Raw genomic sequence first — 27,576 nt, forward strand, 5'->3', positions numbered from 1 at the left:
AGAGGTAGAGAGAGGTAGAAAGGTAGAGGTGTAGATGTAGAGGTGTAGAAGTAGAGAGGTAGAGGTAGAGAGGTAGAGATTACTAGAGAGTGAGGTAGAGAGTAGAGAGCGAGTAATAGAGAGCAGAGAGTGAGTAGTAGAGAGTAGTAGAGAGTACTAGAGAGTAGTAGAGAGTAGTAGAGAGAGTAGCAGTGAGTGAGTAGTAGAGAGTAGTAGAGTGAGTAGTAGAGAGTGAGTTGTAGAGAGTGGGTAGTAGAGAGTGAGTAGTTTAGTGAGTAGTAGAGCATTAGAGAGTGAGTAGTAGAGAGTAGTAGAGAGTAGTAGAGAGAGAGTATTAAAGAGTGAGTAGTAGAGAGTAGTAGAGAGTGAGTATTAGAGAGTAGTAGAGAGTGAGTAGTCGAGAGTGAGTAGTAGAGAGAGTAGTAGAGAGTAGTAGAGTAGTAAAGAGTGAGTAGTAGAGTTTGAGTAGTAGAGAGTACTGGAGTAGTAGAGAGTGAGTAGTAGAGGGTGAGTAGTAGAGTGAGTAGTAGAGAGTAGTAGAGAGTGAGTAGTAGAGTGAATACTAGAGAGTAGTAGAGAGCAAGTAGTAGAGAGCAAGTAGTAGAGAGTGTGTAGTAGAGAGTGAGTAGTAGAGAGTAGTAGAGAGTGAGTAGTAGAGAGAGTAGTAGAGAGTAGTTGAGAGCGAGTAGTAGAGAGTGAGTAGTGGAGAGTGAGCAGTAGATAGTAGTAGAGAGTGTGTAGTAGAGAGTGAGTAGTACAGAGTGAGTAGTAGAGAGTGAGTGGTAGAGAATGGTAGAGTGAGTAGTAGAGAGAGACGGTAGTGGAGAGTGAGTAGTAGAGTAGTAGAGAATGAGTGGTAGAGAGTAAGATAGAGTAGTAGAGTGAGTAGTAGAGAATAGTAGAGAGTGAGTAGTAGAGAGAGTAGTAGAGTAGTAGAGAGTGAGTAGTAGAGAGTGAGTAGTAGATAGTAGAGAGAGTAGCAGAGAGTAGTAGAGTAGTATTGAGTGAGTAGTAGAGACTGAATAGTAGAGAGTAGTACAGAATGAGTAGTAGAGAGTGAGTAGTGGAGAGTGAGTAGTAGAGAGCGAGTAGCAGAGAGTGAGTAGTTAGAGAGTGAGTAGTAGTGAGTGAATAGTAGAGAGTGAGTAGTAGAGAGAGAGTAGTAGAGAGTAAGTAGTAGAGAGTAGTAGAGTGAGTAGTAGAGAGTGAGTAGTAGAGAGAGAGTAGTAGAGAGTAGTGGAGAGTCAGTAGTAGAGTAGTAGAGTAGTAGAGAGTGAGTGGTAGAGAGTAGTAGAGTGAGTAGTAGAGAGTGAGTAGTAGAGAGTAGTAGAGAGTGAATAGTAGAGAGTGAGAAGTAGAGAGAGAGTAGTAGAGAGTAGTAGAGAATGAATAGTAGAGAGTGAGTGGTAGAGAGTAGTAGAGAGTAGTACAGTGAGCAGTAGAGAGTAGTAGAGAGTGAGTAGTAGAGAGTGAATAGTAGAGTGTAGTAGAGAGTGAGTAATAGCGAGAGTAGTAGTAGAGAGTGAGTAATAGAGAGTAGTAGAGAGTGAATAGAGAGTGAATAGTAGAGAATGAGTAGCGAGTGAGTAGTATCGAGTGAGTAGTGGAGAGTAGTAGAGAGTGAGCAGTAGAGAGTAGTTGAGTAGTCAGTCAGTGTCAGTCAGTGTCAGTCAGTCAGTGTCCGTCAGTGTCAGTCAGTCAGTGTCAGTCAATCAGTGTCAGTCAGTGTCAGTCAGTGAGTGTCAGTCAATCATTGTAAGTTAGTGTCAGTCAGTCAGTCAGTGTCAGTCAGTCAGTGTCAGTCAGTGTCAGTCAATCAGTGTCAGTCAGTTTCAGTCAGTGTCAGTCAGTGTCAGTCTCAGTCAGTGTCAGTCAGTGTCAATCAGTCAGTGTCAGTCAGTCAGTGTCAGTCAGTCAGTGTCAGCTAGAGCAGCTCTGCTGACCTGGTTCTCTGGCTCTAAAGCAGCTCTGCTGACCTGGTTCTCTCTCTCTAAAGCAGCTCTGCTGACCTGGTTTCTCTGGCTCTACAGCAAGTCTGCTGACCTGGTTCTCTTGCTCTAGAGTAGCTCTGCCGACCTAGTTCTTAGGCTACAGAGCAGCTCTGATGATCTGGTACTCTGGCTCTACAACAGCTCTGCTGCCCTGGTTCTCTGGCTCCAAAGCAGCTCTGCTGACCCGGTTCTATGGCTCTAAAGGAGTTCTGCTGACATGGTTCTCTGGCTCTAGAGCAGCTCTGCTGACCTAGTTCTCTCCCTCAAGTGCAGCTCTGCTGACCTGGTTCTCTCCCTCTAAAGCAGCTCTACTGACCTGGTTTCTATGACTCTACAGCAGCTCTGCTGACCTGGTTCTTAGGCTCTAGAGCAGCTCTGCTGACCTAGTTCTCTGGCTCTAAGGCACCTCTGCTGACCTGTTTATATGGCTCTAAAGCAGCTCTGCTGACTTGGTTCTCTGGCTCTAGAGCAGCTCTGCTGACCTGGTTCTCTGGCTCTAGAGCAGCTCTGCTGACCTGTTTCTCTGGCACTAAAGCAGCTCTGCTGGCCTGGTTCTCTGGCTCTAAACCAGCTCTGCTGACCTGGTTCTCTCCCTCTAAAGCAGCTCTGCTGACCTGGTTTCTCTGGCTCTACAGCAAGTCTGCTGACCTGGTTCTCTTGCTCTAGAGTAGCTCTGCCGACCTAGTTCTTAGGCTACAGAGCAGCTCTGATGATCTGGTACTCTGGCTCTACAACAGCTCTGCTGCCCTGGTTCTCTGGCTCTATAGCAGCTCTGCTGACCCGGTTCTATGGCTCTAAAGGAGTTCTGCTGACATGGTTCTCTGGCTCTAGAGCAGCTCTGCTGACCTGGTTCTCTCCCTCTAAAGCAGCTCTGTTGACCTGGTTTCTCTGGCTCTACAGCAGCTCTGGTGACCTAGTTCTTAGGCTCTACAACAGATCTGCTGACCTGGTTTTCTGCACTCACGATGCACACACCCAACTTCGCGAAAATATATTTAAAAATAATATAAATTTATTATAAGTACAAATATATTATTTTTATGAATATCTTACATAATCTCTTGCCCTAATATGTATATTAAAGACACATACATATAATTTTGGAACATAAATTTGTTTGCTGGAGTCGCGCACCCAGCGCTCCCCAGCACATATATGACGTCACGCGGGAACCACAACCACGCAAACATCTCGTACCGTAATGCGCATGTGTCGTGAATGCGCGGGAGCAGGAGTCGCAGACTGGTCGCATACCAATCGCACACATCGCGTGATATTTAAAAGAAAATAATATAAAAATATTAAAATAAAAAATGAAAACAAGAAAATTATTCAATATTTCAGTTTTGAATTAATTTTTTTTTGCAATTTTCAGAAAAATATATAATGTTATTTAATGAATAAAATATTTATAAATAAAAAGTTAAAAACTGTAGAAAATCAGTACAAAAAAATAAGCATAACTACTATCACAATTACAAATTAGCATTTAAAAAAGCTTTGAAATTCACTGAAAAAAATAGGTTTCAGAGACGTTATAGTTAGAAATTAGCATTTAAAAAAGCTTTGAAATTCACTGAAAAAACCATTGGTTTCAGAGACGTTATAGTTAGCAATTAGCATTTAAGAAACCTTAGAAATTCACAGAAAAAAACATAGGTTTTCAGGGGTGTTATAGCTAGCTGGCCATTTCACTCGTACAAAACCATAGAAAGTCCTCCATTATAATTAGTTCTGCTAACTATAACTCGCGCACCCGCAATGCACTGCTGATGATGTCATATATTGCATCATTCATGACATGGTCAGTGACATCACTGATGACATCACTGATGACATCTCAAATGACATCACTGATGACATCATCCACGTGACAATCTGATACACCTCATCATACACTAGTATAACCTTTCATCACTCACTGTAAAATACAGAGTACCATATTTGAAACCATTGACACACCAATACCAATTACTACATACCCACTCACTGATTACTAAGTCTACACACACAACTACCCATTCAACAACAGAATCATTTATACATGCAGTCACTAATTAATAGAACACTATCAAATGCACTTATACACATATATAGACATTGAAACATCAGCAGTCATCTTAGTCGGTTATGCAGTCATCCTACTCACTCGTGAAAAAAATTAATCGCACTAACATTTACTCACTTACACAATAATCCAACAAAACCTCATTTATCCAAACACATAGTAAGTCATAGTTAATATGTTAAAAAAGCACCATTACAATTATACACTCATTCATATAGTTACTCTCACAATCACTGACTCTTATACATACTTATTCATATACACCAACTCTCACATACAATGCCTTTTATATTTTTGACTTTGCTGAATATGTACAACTAAAGTATATATTCGCTCACCAACACACAAATAAATACACTCAGTCATCCAAGCAACTGTTTCCACATGCACTCTTAAACCTATACACCTAGTCAATCAACCATTCACCCATCTATGCATAGAGTTACACACACCCCATCCAACCAACACAAACTCAGTGTCCCATACAAATACTCACCCAACTAATCAATAACTAATATAGACACTCATGTAGTTAGTGACCAACTGATGCAGTATGTTATACAACAACATACACCCAGTGAATCCACCACTCACACATCTATGCACAGAGTCACACACCTCCCACCCACACACACACTCAGGTACCCATACAAATACTCAGGCAACCAATCAATAACCCATATAGACACTCATGTAGCTACTGACCAACCCATGCATCAGCTTATACAACTATTGACAGACTGATACAGACATTCACACAGTTTAGTCACTAAACCATGCATTCAGTAAGATATATGTAATCACTCACTTGAACAGTCAGTCACGCATCTACTAAATCCACCATCCACACACTTATACACCCACTCATTCTTCAATACACCTTGGCATATACATAATACATATTTAAACTTTAAAGGAAAACACAGTCACTGGATGATGACAGCTAACTATAACTTTTGCCCCCGCAATGCACTACTGATGACGTCACTTATTACATCATTCATGACATGGTCAGTGACATCACTGATGACATCTCAAATGACATCACTGATGACATCATCCAGTGACTGTGTGTTTCTATAAAGTTTAAATATGCTTTATATATATGTCAAGGTGTATTGAAGAATGAATGGGTGTATAAGTGTCTGGATGGATGATTTAGTAAATGCGTGACTGTATAAGTGAATGATTAAATGTGTCTTACTGAATGCATGTGTTAGTGACTGATACAGACATTCACACAGTTTTGTTTATCAGTTGGTGTGTAAGCGGTTGCATGGGTTGGTGAGTTGCTCAATGAGGATCTATATGGGTTATTTATTGTTTGTCTGAGTATCTGTATGGGTGCCTGAGTGTCTGTGTGGGTAGGTTGGGGGTACAACTCTGTACATAGATGTGTGAGTGGATGATTCACTCAGTGTACGGGTTCAAGAGTCCATCTGTGAAGAGCTGTATAGGTGGGTGAGTGTATATATGGGTGTGTTGGTGAGTGAATGGATGCCCCAATGGTACATGTGTGAGTAACTACATATGTGAAAGGCGGTATATGTGAATGTTGGAGTGTAGAAATGACTATATGTGAGAGTGAGTGATTGTAAGAGTGGGTGTATGGATCAGTGCGTGATTGTATTAGTTATTGTATAAGAGTGTAAGTGAGTGTATGTATTAGTATATGTTTGAATATGTGAGGTGGTGTGTGTATAACTGTACAGGTGAGTAAATGGGAGTGTGATTGATTCTTTGGATGACTGACTAGGTGTGTGAGTAACTGTATGGATGAGTGGCGGTGTGTGAGTGTCTGTATCGATATGTGAGTGCATATGATAATGCCGCATTGATGGCTGACTGCATGTATGAGTGACTGTATGGGTGAATGAGTGGATGTATGTGTAGACCTAGGAATTTAGTGAGTGGGTATGTACTAACTGGTATTGGTGTGTCTATGGTTTCGAAAATGATAGTCTGTATTTTAGAGTGGGTGTATCAAGGGTTATATTAGGGTGTGATGAGGTGCATCACATTTTCACGTGGATGATGTCATCAGTGATGTCATTTGAGATGTCATCAGTGATGTCACTTACCATGTCATGAATGATGTAATATGTGACGTCATCAGCAGTGCATTGCGAGGGCGTGAGTTATAGTTTACTGAACTAACTATAACGCCGGAATTTCTATGGTTTTGTAAAAGTGAAATGCCCAACTAACTATAATGTTCCTGAAACCTATGGTTTATTCAGTGAATTTCTAAGGTTTTTTTAAATGCCAATTTCTAATTATAACGTGCCTGAAACCTATGGTTTTTTCAGTGAATTTCAAAGGTTTTTTTAATGCTAATTTCTAACTATAATGTTCATTAAACCTATGGTTTGTTCAGTAATTTTGTTTTTGTTGTTTGTGATATTTTGTAAGTTTATTATCCTAAAAATAGTTTTCGATATTTTTAAATATATAATGTCTTCTGTTTTCTTAAGTGGAGTTGCGCACCCATCGTGTATGCATCTCCGTGGTTGTGCGGATTGAAGCCACTATATTGGCAAAGTTGTGCAGGATGCACGTTTGGTTAGCGACATGGTGTCTTGCCCCGCGTAACATCATATACCTATGGGGTCGCACCGGGTGCGTGTTTGGTGTGCGACGGGTGCGACGGGTGCGCAGTGCCCGCCCACGTGTAACGTCATATACATATGGGATCACATCATGTGCGCGTTTGGTATGCGACGGCAGCATGGTTCCCCGCCCCACGTAACATAATGAACGTGTGATGTTGCGCTGGGTACGCGACTCCCATGAAAAAAAAATTATGTTGAAAACTATATGTATACTATTTCAATATGTATATTAGACCAAGAGATTATGTAAACTAATTATGAAAATGATATATTTCTAATTGCAATAAAGTTATATTACTGTTAAATATACTTTCGCAAAGTCGCGTCGGGTGCGCCACTCCCAATTGACCTTAAAAGAAAGCATTTTATTGGTACATAAGGTTTTCCATTCTAGAACTTGAAGGACCCCACCCATATTTCTCGAGGGGAAGTGATAAAAAATACTCCTGCGGAACATCCAGCATGTAAAAAACACCTGCAGACCATTCACCCTCGACCATTTGCAGGGAACTACTGTGAAGTGCGTGAGAACAAATGCAGCAGGATGACCAGGGAGCTGGTCCAGGCACTTCTGGAGCCTCAAGCTCCTCATCTCGAGGCCCGGACATTCGTCCTGAATTTGGAAGTCTGAAACAACTTTGCTTGAAGTGCAACACTGTCCTTTGCTGCGTGGAGCAATCCGTAGATGCTCTGGTTCCTGCGGCAAGAAACCACCACTGTTAAAAAAATATATATATGGTTGCAATGACTGTTTAATTGCAAAGTTCTAACTTAGTTCTTCTGTTTTTCCTGTTTTTAAAGAAAACACCCAAAAAATATACAAAACTGTTTAAAAAAGACAAAAAAAAAAGTTCTGTTCAGAACTACCTTATCTAGTTAAAAAATGAGAAATAACTGCATGCTAATGCATGGGTGATTGCATGAGTATATCTGTAGATGTTGATTGTTTCAAACAGTGCATGGGTAGTGCATGGATGATTGTATGACTGCATGAGTAGTGCCTATTTAACTGGATGATTAGAGTACTGCAATGTTATGTTATGTTATGTTATATACACTTGTAGCGCGCACGGATACTCCAAAGAGTGTCCCGGCGCAAGCCAGACAAGGGATCAACACAGCCACAGATAAAGAGACTAGAACAGGAAGGTTTTCAGATTCTTTTTAAAAATCACAGGGTTGTTGATGCCCCTCAGAGTCAATGGCAGAGCATTCCAAGCCTGCGCCGCCAGCCGGGAAAAGGATCAACCATCCCAGTCTTAGGCGCTTAAATCGAGGAGTCTCTGCCAGAAGTTGAGAAGACGAACGCAGCTGTCTTACCGGGGTGTAGAAAGCCAACCTGTTTTGTAAGTAAATAGGACCCAACCCGTACAGGGCTTTATGAGCAATGGATAACATTTTAAATTTTATTTGGGCCTTAACCGGGAGCCAATGCAGCGATCGCAAGTGTGAACGCACACTACACCTGCTGGAAAGGCCCAGCAGAACACGGGCGGCTGCATTTTGAATCACCTGTAATTTATCCAACAGGTAACCTAGAATGCCAGCGTACAATGCATTGGCATAATCAAAGCGCGAAAGAATTAACGCACGAACCACACTCTCCTTCGCAGAATTGGGCAGAAGAGGAAGGAACTTCCTCAAAGATTGAAAACAGCCCCATGGTTATCTCCTAAACTGAGGGAGCTAAAACAGTCATGTAGAAGACTGGAAAGAAGATGGAGACATAACTTCTCTGAGGCTAGTAAACTTGTCTACAGAGAGGCAATACGAGAGTTACAAATCAGAAATCAAATGTGCTCAAACTGCATTCTTATCGGAGAAAATAGCTACGGCCGCTAATTCTCCCAAAGAGATTTTTCGTATAGCCAAATCACTTATCACTCTACCTCAGAAACCTCCTACTACTGATGGAGCACTTACCCGGTGCAATAAACTGGCAGCCTTTTTTCATCAAAATATTCAAAAGATTTATTTGTCCTTTCCAACTATGCTGATAAGCCCCATTGCTACCAGAATAAGAGGCGCTCATTCTAACTTTCAATGCTCAATCAAGCGATTTCCCCTCCTAGATACAGAAACATTGGACTCCATCATCTCCCGGGTTACTTCAGGCTCCCCCTTTGATCCTGCCCCCCGCATTCTCTTGGTTTAGTCATCAATTCTATTCTTCCAGTAATCCTTGATATTTTGAACTCCTCCATTACTACTGGCATGCTACCTTCTATATGGAAAGGTGCAATGGTTAGAGCCTTATCGAAGAAGCCTAACTTGGACCAATATAATCTGGCCAACTATCGCCCAATCTCCCTTCTCCCGTGGTTGAGCAAGTTGATTGAGAAACACATTAATTCCACCCTTGTGGACTATCTGGAATCCAACCACCTGTTACATGAGTCCCAAACAGGCTTTAGTCCCCAACGTGGGACTGAGACTGCTTTATTAGCAGTAACAGAGGAGGCGAGAAGGTTACTGGACCAGGGAGGCACAGCAGCAATTATCCTTCTAGATCTTAGTGCCGCTTTCGATACTGTCAACCATAACACTCTGTCTCATCGTCTCAAAAACGTGGGAGTGACAGGTACGGCACTAACCTGGTTTCAGTCCTTTCTCAGTGATCGCTTCTTCCAAATCTTTGAAGGAGAAATAGCCTCCACCCGGCTACCTCTGAGCTGCGGGGTTCCACAGGGCTCCGCCCTGAGCCCTACGCTATTCAATATTTACCTGAGTCCCCTGGCGGAGATTGTACATCCATTCAGCCTTAAAATCATCACCTATGCAGATGACACGCAGCTAGTAGTGTCACTAAACAACCCTGAAGGGTCATCCTGCACTCTAGGTTCCTGTCTAGAGGCGGTAGCCGAGTGGATGGAACTCTCCTGCCTTAAGCTTAACGGGGACAAAACCGAAGTTATGTTCCTGGGCAACCCTCGCCCTTCCATCCATTCTTTCTTCACCTCATCATGGCCAGTCTGTCTTATTTATTTATTTATTTATTTAGCAATTTGTATAGCGCCTGGTGACCCGAGGGCATCCCCGCGCTGTTAACATTGAGTCCTACTGAGGGGGAGAGAGGTGGAGGGTTTATTTAGGGAACAAAAGGGTTTTAAGTTTTTTCCTGAATGTCAGGTGGTTGGGCTCCAGTCTGAGGGAGCGTGGGAGAGAGTTCCAACCAGTGGACGCTTTGACAGAGAAACGTCGGCCTCCAGTGCGTGTTCTCTTGAATTTAGGGATGTTGGCCAGGTGCTCGTTCTCCGACCGTAGGGCCCTTGGTGCAATGTAGGGGGTGACCAGACCACTAAGGATCGCAGGTCCCGATCCGTTGATTAGTTTATGGGCCGTGCACATGGCCTTAAACTCCACCCTTTGGCGGACTGGCAGCCAGTGCAGCGCCTTAATGGCGGGTTTGGCGGATACTCTAGGAGGTACGCTCATGATTAGGCGGGCTGCAGCGTTCTGGGTTCTTTGCAGTCTCGCTAAGGTGGCTTCCGGCGCACCTAGGTAGACCAAGTTGCTGTAGTCTAGCCGTGACAATATGAGGCCCTGTACTAGTAGTTTCCTGGACACGGGCGGTAGGAGGGGGAGAATTTTGCGAATAGTTCGCAGAAGCCCAAGACAGGTTCCGGCGGTTTTAGCCGCTTGGGTCTTCATTGAGAGGGCGGATTCTAGCCAGACTCCGAGGGTCTTGATTTCGTGTTTCGGGGTGGGGATTTCCCCGAACACGTCTGGCCAAATTGCCGGGGGGATGGTCGCCCATTGTTTGCCCATGAGCATCACCTCGGTTTTGGAACCGTTGAGTTTCAATGACGATTCCCACATCCACCCGTGAATTTCGGTGAGACAGTTTGGTAATTTGTCTGGGTGGTCGTCAAGTTGGGAGAGGGAGACGACCAATTGTGTGTCGTCAGCGTAGCTCACGATTTTTATCCCGAATGGTGTTACCACATCTTCCAAGGGGGCCATGTACACATTAAAAAGTGTGGGGCTCAGGGAGGAGCCCTGAGGAACCCCGCTGGTGAGTGGGAGTGTGGACGAGTGGAATTCGCCGTCCCAAACCTGGAACGTGCGTCCAGTGAGAAAGGACTCTATCCATCTGAGTGCCATCCCGGTGAGCCCTGCTGTCGCCAATCGATGAAGAAGGACACGGTGATTGACCGTGTCGAAGGCGGCACTCAGATCCAGGAGGATCACTGCCACTGACCCCCCTGAGTCTAGAATGCGCCTTGCTTCCTCGATGACGGCAAGCAGGGCGGTGTCTGTGCCGTGTCCCGGACGGAACCCGGTTTGGGATTGCCGTAGGATGTTATTAGTCTCGAGAAATCGGGAAAGTTGACTATTCACCAGTTTCTCGGTGATCTTGCTAATCCCCGGGAGGAGTGATATGGGCCGGTAGTTTGCCATATCAGTTGGGTCGAGCTGAGGTTTTTTAAGGAGTGCCTTCACCACTGCACTTTTCCAGCTGTGGGGGACTGATCCCTGAGCAAGTGAGCAGTTGATAAGCTCCGTGATTGTAGGGGTGATAGCGGGGGCCACGTTTTTGAGGAATCTCAGAGGTGCAGGGTCTAAAGGAGATCCACTTTTTATTTTATTCAGTGTCGTTTCCACCTCGTTGGGCGTTACCGGCTCGAATGTCTCGAGTTGGGGACGTATTCCCGTCTCATCGGGGGGCTGAATAGTGTTTCTGCGGGAAGGGGAGCTGGGGGGAGGGAGGGATGTGAGGATGCGGGCGATTTTGTTGTTGAAGTATGAGGCTAAGTCATTACTTCTATCTACCTGAGGGGTGGTGGGCGAGGAAGAGATGGGAACTTTCAGAAGCTCCTTCACAAAGAGAAAGGATTCCCTAGAGGAATTAGAGGCTTCCTTTATCCGGGTGTCATAGTGAGAGGCTTTGGAGAGCTTGATTGCGGTTTTATAGGTTTTGACTGAGGAGTGGTATGCCTCTTTGCTGGCGTTGTGCCAGTCTTTTCTCCAAAGCCGTTCAGCTCTTTTACAGTTTTTGCGGAGCTGGCGAAGTTCTGGGGTGTACCACGGAGCAGAGCCGATGTTGTTGGTCTTATCTTCGCGCATTCTGAGTGGGAGCACAGAGTCAAGGGAGGTCGTGATCCAATTTCTGAAGTTACTATCGGCGTTGTCCGGGATATCGTCGTGAATCGGGGTGGTAGATATCAGGGTGTTGGCCCATTCTTCAATAGGTAGTTTGGACCAAGTCCTGCCTTTAGTGAAGGAGGGAGGTTTCTGAGGTTTCTTGAGGGGTCCTGGAAGTTGGAATAGGACCAAGAAGTGGTCCGTCCAGGGAAGGGGAATGGAGTCTATTTCTTGCATCGCGGGGGTGCTGGTGAACACTGGGTCCAGCAGGTGGCCTTTGATGTGGGTGGCTCCTGAGTTAATGAGACGGAGGTCCGAGGCCGCTAGTTCAGAGATCAGGTCGACTACTCCAGAGTCTGAAGTGTCTTCAAAGTGGATGTTCAGGTCTCCCACTAAGATGAAGTTCGTGACGGAGTGAGCCTGTGTTGCTACCATGTCTAGGAGGGCATTGGGAAAGGAGCCGGGGTGGCCGGGGGGATGGTAGACTAGAATCCCTGAAAGGGAGTTCGTAGGGTCAAGTTTAATTGAGAATTGAAGACTTTCCGAGTCTGGGATTTGTGCGTCGCTGGCGTTGCAGGTGAAGGAGTCACGGTAAATAATAGCGATGCCTCCCCCTCTGCCTAGTGGTCGAGGGAGGGACTGGATGAGGAATCCCTGAGGTGTGGCTAACACTATGTCCGAGTCAGAGTGTGGGGTGAGCCACGTTTCCGTTAGGAAGAGAATATCAATCTCGTAGTCTTCTATAAGGTGGTGGATTGGTGTCGTATGTTTAGGGAGAGAGCGACAGTTCAGTGAGGCAAGTTTGAGGGTTGCAGGCTTCAGTACTCGTGTCGGGATTTGGAGCTGGGCTGGCTGGCAGTTCGTGCAGCTGACAAAGGGTCCATCCATATCATGGATATATCTGCATGAGGGGGCGGGAGAAGACCTGAGGCTTAAGAGGTCACGGCGGGAATATGTGGTTTTAGCGGAGGCTCTGGAAGCCAGGGGGTCTGGCCCTAGGCCCGGTCGTGCGCGGACGGGCGCAAACGGCGCTCCCGCTGCGCTCGTCCGCTGCGCTGGGGGGGTCGACACATTTGTGCTAGAAGTTAGTGGGCGTGGCCTCGCAGGGGGCGTGGCTTCGCCTTTGGCGTGCTCTCGGTAATGGCGATTCCCCGAGGCTGATGAGCTGGATTAGCGCGTGTCAGCAGCGCATCCAGTAGGTAAGACAGAGTGTTTGTGTGCTTTTAAAGAGCAGTGATACAAGTTATTTAGTGACAATTTTTAAAAAAGCGAGCGAGTTACAAACACCTCCGGCTTCCGCCTCAGAGGCTTTCAGGTGAATGGGGACGATGCGCTAGAAGAGCGTTTATAGGCTTGGTCGGTGGGCGTGGCCTCGCAGGGGGCGTGGCTTCGCCTTTGGCGTGCTCTCGGTAATGGGGATTCCCCGAGGCTGATGAGCTGGATTAGCGCGTGTCAGCAGCGCATCCAGTAGGTAAGACAGAGCGTTTGTGTGCTTTTAAAGAGCAGTGATACAAGTTATTTAGTGACAATTTTTAAAAAAGCGAGCGAGTTACAAACACCTCCGGCTTCCGCCTCAGAGGCTTTCAGGTGAATGAGGCACGGGCCCGGTTCCTAGGTCAAGAGTCTTGGCATGTGGCTTGATAGTTCTCTTGACTTCAACCACCATGCCTCTAAGATATCAGCCACCTGTTACGGCTTGTTGAGAATGCTACAAAAAATCCTCCCTCTACTGCCCTTTCAGGCAAGAAGGATAATGGTACAGGCCCTTATACTCTCTCGCCTTGACTAAGGGAATGCTCCATACCTGGGAGCCCCCAAATTCTCTATTTATAAACTACAAACTACTCAGAACTGTGCTGCCCGTCTTCTCCTTCAAGTACGCTGTTGGAAATCTGCCAAGCCAGCCCTTTGGAACCTCCACTGGCTCCCAATCTTAGCCAGGATACAGTTCAAAGTTATGTGCCTGGCCCACAGAGCCTTCTGGAAAAATGGCATTCCTTTATCACCCCCTATCAACCCGCTAGGAATCTTCGGTCCAGCTCTTCCTTTTTGGCCACTCCAAAGCTAATACGAAGATCAAGATGGGGTGGACGCTCCTTCTCATTCAATGCCCCCAAACTCTGGAATATGCTTCCTGATACTCTGAGTATGGAAAAAAATCTGTTGGCCTTCCGCAAACTTCTAAAAACCCACCTTTTTAAGACTTCGCTCTAATCGACCTAGCTGACCTGCCTCATCCGTCCTACAGCACTGGAAGGCCTCAGGGTAGCCATGCGATATATAAATTTAATTTCATTCATTCATTCAAAGACCTAAGAATGCTAAAACAGGAACCCGTTAGCTTCTTTACCTGGGAGGAAAAAATCAGGTTCTCGCTGAACCAGACCCCAAGTTCTTGACGGAATCACCCTTAGAACAAGGAAGGGGAAAACCAGGGGGCCATAAACTCCTTCTGAAGTTGTCAGGGAAGGCACCATACAAGAGGATCTCCGATTTCTGCTCATTGCATTTAAGCCGAGCCTGAGCGAGCCACCGAAAAACCGAGGAAAGACAGTTTTGAGCAGGGAGGACCGAGTCCTCATTTCGTCCCCATGAAAACAGCAATTGGGTGTCATCCGCATAGGCCATCACCTTAGCCCCCAAGGCTTCCGCCAAATAAACAAGCAGAGTAACATAGATGTTAAAAAGGAGGGGACTACCTGTGGCCACCATCCGTGAGGTGGAAGCACACGGAGGAAGCCAAGCCTGCTGAGAACGGCCCTCCAAGAAAGACCTAATCCAGCCCCACACAAGACCCAGAAATTCCGATCTCCCAGAGGAGACTGAGAAGCAGGGCATGAGGCACCATATCGAAGGCCGCTGAGAGGTCCAGAATAACCAGAGCTGCCCTCCCACCGGCATCAAGGCACTCTGTAATGGCCTCAGACACCTCCAGTAAGGCAGACTCAGGAGAGTATATGGTGAATGTATAAGTTCTTGGGTATTGGCGGAGTGATTGGATTAGTATATGGTAGTGGCTGGGTGACTGGAGGAGTGCACGGGGAGTGATAGTGTTATTGCAGGACTGCATGGGTAGTACCTGAGAAAATGAAGGTGTGAATGAGCAGGGTGTAGGTGATTAGAGGTCTGCATGGGTAGTGCATGGAGGATTGTAGCAGTGCACAAGTTAGTGCCTGAGTCATTGCATGAGTATATTGGTAGTGACTGGATGATTAGAGTACTTCAAGGAGAGTGTATGGTGAATGTATAAGTGCTTGGATATTGGTGGAGTGATTGGATTAGTATATGATACTGATTGGGAGACTGGAGGAGTGCACTGAGAGTGACAGTGTGATTGCTGAACTGCACAGATAGTGCACATGTGACTGCAGCACTGTATGTGTTAGTGTCTGGGTCATTGCATGAGTACATGGGTAGTGACTGGATGATTAGAGTAGTACAAGGAGAGTGTATGGTGAATTTATAAGTGTTTGGGTATTGGCAGAGTGATTGGATTAGTATTTGGTACTGGCTGAGTGACTGGAGGAGTGCACAAGGAGTGACAGTGTGATTGCTGGACTGCATGGGTAGTACCTGGGAAAATGAAGGTGTGAATGAGCAGCGTGTAGGTGGTTAGAGGACAGCATGGATAGTCCACATGTGATTGTCCCACTACATGTGTTAGTGCCTGAGTGAATGTATAAGTGCTTGGGTTTTGGAGGAGTGATTGGATAAGTACATCGTGCTACAAGGGTCATAGCAGAAGTGCTTAGTGAGTGACAGAGTGATTACTGCACTGCATGATTACTACTTGAGTAATTGAAGGTGTAAATAAGTAGTGTTTAGTTGGTTAGAGAATTGTATGGATAGTGCACAGGTGATTGTACCAGTGCATGGGCACTGCTTGGGTGACTTAATCTTCCCTGTTTTTAAGTAGATATAAAACTGATTCAAACATGTTTTCACTTCTTTTTTTTTGCAATGAAAAGTTATAATTTTTTTAACTTTAGTACTAGGGTGTGTAAATGAGAAGAAAACAATATGTTATTACATATAATTTTATAGATGTAAGTATACAAGATAATTTTACAATTACATACCATATTCAGTTTGCCTTTTTTGCTGTCTTCAGATTCTTTTGAATTTCACCATACACAGTGATTCAATGTTGATCATCCTGTGACAGCGGGCAAAAAAATACAATCAATAAGATTGTTAAAAAAAACATATCTGACTTCAAAATATCTACAACAAACTCAACTCTCTATTTACATTTTCACAAATGAACATCCTTATTAACATTGTATATAATACAAAGATCAAATATATGAGCACCTTCTTATGAACCCAATTTTCCAAATACAATATGAAATAACAAAATCAATAATTCAAACCGCAATTATCAACATCTTCCCAATAGGCCAAATGATGTTTCTGAAAACATTTGCATTCGGGATATCCAAGATAAACTTCTAAATTCATATTCGCATCTTCCCAATTGGCCGAATGATGTTTCTGAAATCATTTGTAGTGAAAATATTCAAAATATACTCATTAATTCATGTTGACATCTTCTCAGAATTTTGGCATCAAAAATATTAAATATATATTTGTTAATTCATAAGGCAACCAACATTTGAACTCTAAATGTGCATCATTATAAAGTGTCCAGCCTTTATTGCATTTTAAATACACAGTATAGTGCCCAGATGTTGAAGTAGGTCCATCGTGGAAAACAATAGCTACTGTTTTAAAAGTTCCTCCTGAAATTTACACTTGACCTGCCACAACATTTTTAATTTTGATTTCCAATTTTGTTTCATCTGCTCTACAATGTTGCAGCATTAAAATGATTTATTGTCCAAATCTTTCTATAAATAATGTTGACAACATTTCCAATTTACATTCCATATCTTGATTAGCTGATTTCACTAATTGGTTAAAAGACACTGTTTTGCAATCCGGGATTGTCAAATATATGAATCGTTCAGTGTCTATTTTAGTGGTAGATGAAAATGAACAGCTGTCACATGTATGATCCCATCTGTAACATACTCCAAACAGATTTTCAATTTGTATTCCTTCATCTTGCAATACTACAAGCATAAACATAAGAAATTCTTGACAATCTTGCTGTACATTTTGGGGCCGATTCCGATCCTGTATTTTATTCCCCCGTACGACTCGTATCTGTAAATTTTTCCATACGAATCGTAAGAGTCCCGTCCGACCCATGAAGTACGATTCGTATGTGAAAAATACATACGAAGCCGCCCTATCCATACGAATCAGATTGTGGAAAAGTTGTACGACACAGACCCGGACACTTTTCCATACAAATCGTAAAAATAGAATCTGAACGTACAAGTACGATCCGGACCGGCTTACCAAATTACGATTTGTACGGAAAACGTCCGTACAGTACACGGGGAATGACTTGTACATATGCAATGGCGGTGTACGCACCGTACATAAGCGATAGCAGTGTACGCACCGTACATAAGCGATGGTGGTGTACGCACCGTACATAAGCGATGGCGGTGTACGCACCGTACCTAGCAATGTCGGTGGACGCACCGTACATAAGCGATGGCGCTATACGCACCGTACATAAGCGATGGCGGTGTACGCACCGTATCTAGCAATGGCGGTGTATGCACCATACATAAGCGATGGCGGTGTACGTACCGTACCTAGCAATGTAAGTGTACGCACCGTACATAGCAATGGCGGTGTAAGCACCGTACCTAGCAATGGCGGTGTAAGCACCGTACATAACCAAAGTCCGTGTACGCACCGTATATACACAACGCATGGGGGTGTGTGCCTGTACGACTCGTACCCCTGTACCATACTGAAGAACGGACACTGTAAAACAGCACAAGTAGGGTCTATTCGACTCGCACAACACCACAAAACACATCTACACTGCACAAAAAATGGAAACGACTGACCTGGACACAACCAAACAGGCAAACAGAGGGGCAAACTCACAACCACCCCTTATAACACACCCACCAAAAATTCAAACTGAGCCCCACCCACAAATTGACCAATAAAAAGGGCCCACACACACAAACCATGAGCCTTTGCAACAGACTCACTGCAGATAGACTCACACACAAACAACTGAACCCATCCACCTTAACTTACACACCTTCCCACAACCTCCTTCACACATACCCCCTCTTCACATTCAGACCCACACCGTCACATTCAGACCCACACACCCACAACCATCCACACCCTCACCCCACACCATGCCCACAGACAAGAATCCAAAGTTCACAAGGGAGGAGCTGGAGATCCTTGTCAATGAAGTCATCAGAGTCGAGCCACAGCTGTTTGGAACATTGGTCAGACAGACCAGCATAGCAGAAAAATCACACCTGTGGCAGAGGATTGTCGATAGGGTGAATGCTGTTGCACCCATCAGAAGGACCAGGACCGAATGCCAAACCAGGTGGTACGATCTGCGGAGGGCGGTCAAGAGAAAAATGACTGAGGACTATGCCCAGAGGAACATCACTGGAGGTGGTGCGCCCCGCAGACCAGTACATTACCATCCCTGGGAGGAGAAGGTGATGGGCATGCTTCCGCCGGTGGGAGTACATGGACTCCAAGGAGTTCCAGAGCCTGGTGAGTACAGAAACAACTTACGTAACAGGGGGGTAATGGCATCCACACCCCAACTACACCAAATGCACGCAACTACCCCCAAGCCATCACCGGCCAGAACCACAGTCAAAAACAATGCTAATGCCAATAACATGTGTATGCCCCATTGAGAAAGCAAGGCCATGATATTTCCCATGCAACACGAAGCACCAACCCAAGAATGGATGGCCAGCATGCTGGGAGGGTCGGTGGCACAAAACGCTTTTTTGAATTCCATATCAGACACAATTGCCCTCATCTTATATGGCCCAGCTACATACCCATGCACCATGCACAATGCACAGGGTTTGGGAAAGTACTGACAATATAGCGCACACTCGGCCCTGGTGTAGGCAGCACAAGGCCCTCCTGTGACCAGTGCAAACACAAACACCAAGGCAACAAGGTCAGATATCTAGGAACTCACACTCACTGTCATGGCAGCATGCTCCATGGGGGGACAGCTACATCACCTGGGAGCCCCAGTGCCAAATCACACCACACCCACCAGCAGGCCCTGTCACACACACCCCTTACACAAGCAGACACCATCAGGACAGGCAATGGATTTACCCACTGTCACAATGGACATGCAACACAACAAGACCAATACATAGCCGAAGAAGCACCCAAGCCGCAATTCGACATGTCAAAGACTCAGGAGAACATATCAATATGTCCCCCGCAACATACCCATCCACAACTGAACATTGAGGAGAATGCTAGGCACATACAACTACCTGGAGGAACAGTGCCAACTTGAATGTGTAAGAAACATGGATGTTGCATGAAACAACATTAACATTGTCTGTCTCTCACACACAGGGCAACGTGATGAATATTCCCCCAACAATGGGGGGGAAGAATCACAGTTACAGGCTCGGGAGGAACCTGATCCCACCGGCAGCGACACCTCTCAACACTCCGTGGATGACACCGACCGACCTGGACTCGCTGGTGTCCAAACCCCTGCAGCACCTGGTTCAGGGACATCTGTGCTAACCACTCCGCCCCATGACTGCCACATCCCAGGAGACCCCGAGAAGCCCTGCCCACACTGAACAACTGAGCCTGTCTGACCAGGAGGGACAAGGTGCAACGGGCACCCAGGAGGAGGCAGACAACACCGCCACTGCCATCCCTCAGGGGTCCCGTAGACCCGATGTGCCCACAATGGCAGCCCAGGCTCGTGTGGGCAGGGGTGGTGGGAGTGGAGGATGGCGGAGGCAAGAACCTGACCAGCCAGCTGAAGGGACCGGTATGTCACACATAGAGGACATCATGGACGCATACCGGCGGGACACCAGGGAGTTGAGCCAGGTAGTGGGGACCCTCACAGACATCAAAAACTAGCAGGCCGAGCAACACGCCAGTCAACAACAACACCAAGGACGGATGGAGGCAAGACTGGCTGAGCTCCTGGCGGTGCAAAGGGACATTGGCCATTCACTCCGTCGGATCGCCGACAACATGGCAACCCTCCCTGTGCCACCAGGCGAAGACCAGCACCAGCCACAGGGAGGGAGGACGAGGAGGATTCATCCCACGCATCGTCAAGGCCTGCATCTGAGGGTCCCCCGAGGAAGGTGGGTTGTCCACGGAAAAGACCATGAGAGGCATCCGCCCATCGACATTTCCCAGGTCACCTGGCCTGACACCTGGCCTTCATGTGCGACACCATCACCTCATTAACTGACATCATCTGCCACATGGACTTGCTGGTCACAGTCTGAACAATGATACCAAACACTGTGGCCTGGAATCTGATGACATCAATTGCCAAGGATCCCATCTCCCCCTGTGAACTTTGGATTCTATGGTCCCTGTATAGCACCTTTTTCTGTGCACAAATCACGCCCTAGAGCCAAAAATAAAAATTCTACATTTTAAATTTTATGTTTCCGTCATTTAGCATGAGTCCACAACATACGTGTGGGGATATGTCAAAGTATGCCTGAGTGCGGAACTAACTCCAGCCATCCATACACTGGGATCTGAGTCTGGTCGAGGACACACATGGGTCACAATGTAACAGCAAATACAGACATGGAGCCCAATACTCACCCATGATGGCCCCAAGCTGCTGATGTGGGGCTTGCAATACTGAGTATCATGAAGGTGTAGGGGTCATTGGTCATGTTGAGGTGCCCGGGGAGGGAGTCCCAGGTCTTTTTGGTGAGGTGGGACGGTGCAGCAGGTGGAAGGGGTTAGAAAATACACAAAAAGTAGCACACAAAGACAAGGAGGTCAGAAAGGCACAGTGCAACAGGTGTATGTAAAGGAAGGAGTGTCAGGTAACTCATGGATAATTACGAGAAAATGTATGAACAATCACCAAAAATTAAGGCCACAGGATCAGGCAACAGAATGCAGAGCTGCGCACAGGAGACACACCATCATCAGGCATTCACGTCACGTTGTGGGGAGCAACCTGCACAAATACATACACAACCAGGTACTACATGCACAATAGAGATCATTAGCCATGAAGCACTACATGCATGTTGCCGAAGGACACATACACACAGATGCTCAATCTTTGACAAATATGCCATAGATGACGCATGCAAACTGGCAAGACAGCTGCAGTGACAGAGATGAGGCACTTTGGATTGTGCTGAACACCTTTATTCCACATACACACAAAGGGATATGCATCCATATGAACAGACTCACAGGTCAGTTGACAGAACATGTGGGACATACGCTGAACACCACCTTCACAACACGGATGATGTAAATCCCAATGAACTGGCACACAAGTTAAGGGGATGAGCCAAACATATCCTGCTACACACGGAGAGGATGCAATTCCCCATAGAGCCTGTTGTTGTGAGGTCCCACACTATGTTCACCCGTAGCATCTGCAATGTTTCAGAGGCAAGGTTTACACACATTGATGCCTTCATCAGACGCCACGCTCCTCTACAGATGACTGTCAAGAAGGGTGACTATCATGTTATGGGAGTGATGCTACATGTGATTTGGTCCATGGTGAGAATACATGTATGCATGATACCACAACATGCACAAAAGCAGCCCCACACATTCCCAACCCGTACCACCACCAAATAGCCTTGCTGCAATCCTTACCCAAACTGACATTTCCACATGTCCGTGCATGGAACGCTGATTCAGCACACGTTGAAATACTCATGAGGAATAGCAGGAGGACAATGATGACACGAGCAGACAACAGGTGCAAAACCCCGTAAATGACAAACACACAAGAAGTCACCTAAAACAATTCTCTCTCACCGCACACATAGACATTTACAAAACATGAACAATGTTGGACACATGTAAAGTTTAAAGAAAGTCTCTCCGCCAAACTGTGTGGCATGACATCATCACTCGAGTGACACATCAGAACAAACATCAAAGTCAATTTGCATTCATTCAGTTGGACACACACATTGCAACACATGCCACTCAATGCTAAAAGCTTGCACACCCATGCCCAGTCACTCACCATCATAAGAAGAAGTTGCGTATGAGTTGACTCCGGATATCTTCCTCCTCCTCCTCATCACTAGCCTCGTGACCAAGCCGTTGATCCTCCACGGGTGGGTGTTCCTGCTCATATGGATGAGTGGCACTGCCTTGTCAACTGCCATGTTGTGCAGCATGCAGCACACAAAGAATATTTGGCAACCCACCTGTCTTGTCCAGGCACCGGAATCTGCTCTTCAGGAGTCCAAACGTCCTTTCAATCACGTGCCTGGTCTGCCCGTGCGCATTGTTGTATCAGTGATCTGCAGCTGTTCTTGGGTTGCGGAGAGGTGTAATCAGACATGGCATGTTGGGATAGCCAGAGTCTCCTACATGGAAACATCATGTAAAGAAGTGGGTCAGGAGATGCCATAAGAGACAAAGATACCGCAACACACAGGACAAAAAGAGTATACCCACCAACAAGACATGCTCGTTCGTTGTGCAGCCGCAGCATCATTTGGGGCACCCTGCTACGCCTCATGATGTAGGCATCGTGTGCTGATCCTGGAAAACGTGCACAGACATGGGAAATCAGCATGTTAGCACGACACACCACAAGGGTATTTATCGAGTGGTAATGTTTTCTATTGCGATAGGCTTGCTCCTGTGCCTGTGGGGGTACCAAAGCCACATGTGTACCATCAATGGACCCAATTACATGGGACATCCCTCCCAGGGCATAGAAATCACCCTTGGAGTGGGAAATTTGATGAATTCATCAAGGTGTCCCAACATGGCTGCTAAAACATCACACAAGACAAGGCTGAACATGGTCTGTGACATCCCACCCGCATCACCTATGGTCAATTGAAATGTACCTGTGGCAAAAAAATGTAAGGCTGCCATCAACTTCATCTTGGGGGTCAGCGCAGTAGGATACCTGTGTCGCGGTTGGAGGTCTGGTGCCAGCTTGTCTGTCAAGTCCTCAATCAACTGCCGAGTGAATCTGTACCGGCGGATGCAGGCATGTTCCCTCATGGTACCCAAGTCTGGCATTTGTCTTGGGACAGGTGGTGCCCTGCAAAATATTGTTTTGAAGAAGGAAGATTGAGAGTCGGGAAACATCAATGTCAATGAACATGGCACATGCTACACTGCAAATACACATCAGGTAACTATGGAGTCGGGTGGGTGCAATACATACAGGACACATATGCCAGCTTGCTGCCACTCCTACAAAAACCAAGATACACCTGTTGATTGTCAAGTCTACATGACAAGCCATGAAATGAGCTTGGGGCCAGTCTGAGTGAAAAGCCACAGTTATCACCGGAGTGACACACAACTACATAGCTGCATTGGAAGGATGTCATCTCATCCAGACAGCTGATTGCAAGGCACACGCACAGGTCACATGGATTGTCAAATTTACATATCAAACACAATTCGATGAAGGGGAACACGTGACAACACAAACACACAGCCATTGAGACAACGAAGACATGTATGCCTGGGAAACATGATGTCTGATGCACACTGACACTACAACCGTGGGAATCCACATGTGGCATGGTGTGAATATATGTGTTCCATGCCCATATCCACACAGACCCATGTTGGACGCACCAACAGCAGATGCAGTTGACGGAACACTGGCATCAAGGTCATTTGCACACATGACACACACTTGACATAGTCATAAAGGGGCACGCTGATCGTGACATGTCAGTTGATAGAGTGTCCCTGTCCCTGCCATCAGGAGACAGGTGCGGGTGTTGATGACTGTGCCATCCCACTGCTACTGTGCATGACACAGTTGGACTACAAACACACATGTGGCAAATGTCAAGGTGATGTGTGCCACATATTGCACCATCACACATGACATGTGTCCACAGGTCATCACACATCAATTGTGCAACTAGGTGAGATGACCTGTGCAATATCACTGGCTAACACACCTAGGGCCTGCACATGAAAGTATGCAATGACAAGTACATGATGGACATCCTTGTGTGACTAGTAGCCCTCCATTCCTGGCATGTGTACGCCTGTATTACAATTGTAAGCGTGTGAAGTGTGTACCCATATGTGTACGCACTAGTAGTACACATACCCATACCTGTACTACTAGTGCGTACCCGTAAGGAGATCGCACTATTAGTACACGTATGTGTACGTACTAGTAGTACACGTACGGGTACGTGTACTACTAGTGCGTACCCGTACGTGTACTACTAGTGCATACCCGTACGTGTACTACCTTAGTACACGTATGTGTACGCACTAGTAGAACACATACGCGTACGCACTAGTAGTACACGTACCCGTACGTGTACTACTAGTGTGTACCCATAAGGAGATCGCACTAGTTGTACACGTACGTGTTCGCAATAGTAGTACATGTACCCGTACGTGTACTACTAGTGCGTACCCGTACGTGTACTACTAGTGAGTACACGTACATGTACTACTAGTGCGTGCATGTACGTGTTCTAAGGTAGTACACGTACGGGTACGTACGGGTACGTGTACTACTAGTGCGTACCCATACGTATACTACTAGTGTGTTCCCATATGTGTACTAACTTAGTACACGTACGTGTATGCACTATTAGTACAGGTACAAATTACGTGTACTACTAGTGCATAAACGTACGTGTACTACTAGTGCGATCTCCTTACAGGTACGCACTAGTAGTACACGTACCCGTACGTGTACTACTAGTACGTACACGTACGTGTACTACTAGTGCGTAAATGTACGTGTACTAAGGTAGTACATGTACGGGTGGGTACACACTAGTAGTACACATACGGGTACGTGTACTACTAGTGCGTACTCGTACGTGTACTACTAGTGCGTACCCGTATGTGTACTACCTTAGTACACGTACCTGTATGCACTAGTAGTACACGTACCCATACATGTACTACTAGTGCGTATACGTACGTGTACTACTAGTGCGATCGCCTTACGGGTACGCACTAGTAGTACACGTACCTGTATGTGTACTACTAGTGCGTACCTGTACGTGTACTAAGGTAGTACACATACGGGTACGCACTAGTAGTACACATACCTGTACATGTACTACTAGTGCGTACCCATATGTGTACTACCTTAGTACACGTACGTGTATTGTAATAGCTTATGTGGTGTTGTCATGGCACCATGAATGTTCTATTGGCTCCAGGGTGATGGAATGTATGTGCTTGAAGCATAGTCTCATTCCCTGGAAGCTGTTGATGAGATGAGCAGTAATAAACACGTCTTCAACCACAAGTTGGTGGTGTTTGTGGTCACTTCAATTGGCGACGAGGATGGGATCTACTGCTCATCCTCAGTTCGTACCCACGTGTGTGTATGTGGAGCTGTAATGTTTTCTACATTTGTTTTGGACCTGTGAACTTCACTGTTGGTGAGATGAGCAGTAATAAACACGTCTTCAACCACAAGTTGGTGGTGTTTGTGGTCACTTCATGTACGCACTAGTAGTACACGTACGGGTACGCACTAGTAGTACACATATGGGTACGTGTACTACAAGTGCCTACCCGTACGTGTACTACCTTAGTACAAGTACGTGTAGGCACTCGTAGTACACGTACGTGTAGGCACTCGTAGTACACGTACGTGTATGCACTAGTAGTACACGTATGTGTACATGTACTACTAGTGCATACCCGTAAGGAGATCGCACTAGTAGTACACGTATGTGTACGCACTAGGGGGCCGATTCACAGAACTAACTTAAGACAAAATCCTAAACTTACTACTTTTGGTATTCACAGAAGTTAGGATTTTGTCTTAAGTTTGTCTTAAGACAAACTTAAGACAGACTTGAGACAGACTTAAGACAGACTTAAGACAGACTTAAGACAGACTTAAGACAAAATCCAAACTTAAGTCTGTCTTAAGTCTGTCTTAAGTCTGTCTTAAGTTTGTCTTAAGTCAGTCTTAAGTCTGTCTTAAGTCTGTCTTAAGTTTGTCTTAAGTCAGTCTTAAGTTTGTCTTAAGACAAACTTAAGATAAAATCCTAACTTCTGTGAATACCAAAAGTAGTAAGTTTAGGATTTTGTCTTAAGTTAGTTCTGTGAATCGGGCCCAAGTAGTACACGTATGGGTACGTATACTAGCAGTGCGTACATGTACGTGTACTAAGGTAGTACACGTACATGTCAAACCGTACCTGTGTGTGAATTTCAAAATTACATAGGGGACACATAAGGGACAAGTATTAGGCCCTAAATGCATGCTGGTTGTCATGGATACAGACTTTTCTGTTCAAATTTGTCCATCAGGTGGCCTGGAAAAGTCAGGTGGTCAAAAAATACAATGTTGCAAAGTGGTTGTTGACTTGACATGATGCTCAAAATTTGAACGATGCAAATGCTGTCACTGGTGTATGTTTAAAGGGATTGGAGTAAACGTACGATGCAAAGGATTTAGACCAATCACTATGTACTCCTCAAAATGAATGCCCCTAGCAAGACAGATATAAGGCAGCCAGAACCCATGAGAGGCCACTTGCCTGCACAACTTTCCATTCGACAACATTGCTGCTGTCTCTGCTTCCTCTGGACCATGTCACGTACTGTGGAGAGGGCCCAGCCATTCACCCTTGAGGAGAATGAGGCCTTGCTGGACTGCCTCCTCCCACAGTACACCAGCCTGTATGGGAGGCCAGGGGAGCAGGTGAGTGCTGAGTCCACTAGCTTTGCCTATGCACCTGTTGTGTGACAGACAATATTGTGTCCAGGTGGGACACGCATGCAATGTTGTTTAGAGTGTGTCCCGGGGGGTCATGCTTATGGCTCTCATGTAGAGCATGAAGTAGTTCCTGTGTACACTCCTCACTTGCATAGTGCTTACAGTGACTTCCACTGCATAGTGCATGACACATTCAGCCTGACAAAACCTTGGTGTTTTTTTTTCCTGTTGTCCTGCGGTGATTCAGTGGTCCCCCCGGTGTGACAGGTGACTGTACCCGCAGATGTGTATGAGTTGAGTGGACCTGTGGTGAGAGTGTCCAAATGATGTGTACAACCTCATGGACATTGATGTGTGTGAATGTTCCTTGTCATGTGGGTGAGTGTCATGTGGGTGAGTGTCTATGTGAAGTGTTGCACCACAGCTGCATGGTGTAGGCAACAGATCTACCCATCTGATGTGACAAGTGAGCCGTACTTTGTGTCTGACTTGCAGAACTGGCACGACACCTGTGACTCCCCACTGGCAAATGGCACATGTGCAGAGTGAGGGTTGTATCTGCTGTTGTCAATGACAGGCAAGTGATCTGTGCCTGGGTGTGTCTGTCTAGTCTGCTGAGGGTGCATCAGTGGAGAGGGACATGTGACTGCTTGGCACGTGCTGGCCATCAGCCTGCTGTTGCATGTGCTGCACAGTGTGTGGCATGATCAGTGAGTGTGTTGCACCCCTCATGCCACCTGTTATCTTTCAATGCCATGTAGTGCATTGGCGCTTGCACACAGTCGAATTTCTTGTTGTGAATGAGGCTATTCATGTCAGCATCCTATGCCCTGTGCAACATTTCAAAGATGTTCTAATGTGTGTCTCTGGGACATGGAGCAGGTGTATTGATGTTGTGTCACTTTGTCATCCTGACAGGTAACTGCCTACGAGAAGGGGGTGATATGGGACAACGTCATCAGGGCCGTGAGAACTGCGGGGGAGTGTAGTCGGCAGCTGCCACAGGTCCACAAGAGGTGGCAGGACATCCGGTGC

This window comes from Triturus cristatus, chromosome 8 (assembly GCF_964204655.1).
Source record: "Triturus cristatus chromosome 8, aTriCri1.1, whole genome shotgun sequence".
NCBI classification, from domain to species: domain Eukaryota; kingdom Metazoa; phylum Chordata; class Amphibia; order Caudata; family Salamandridae; genus Triturus; species Triturus cristatus.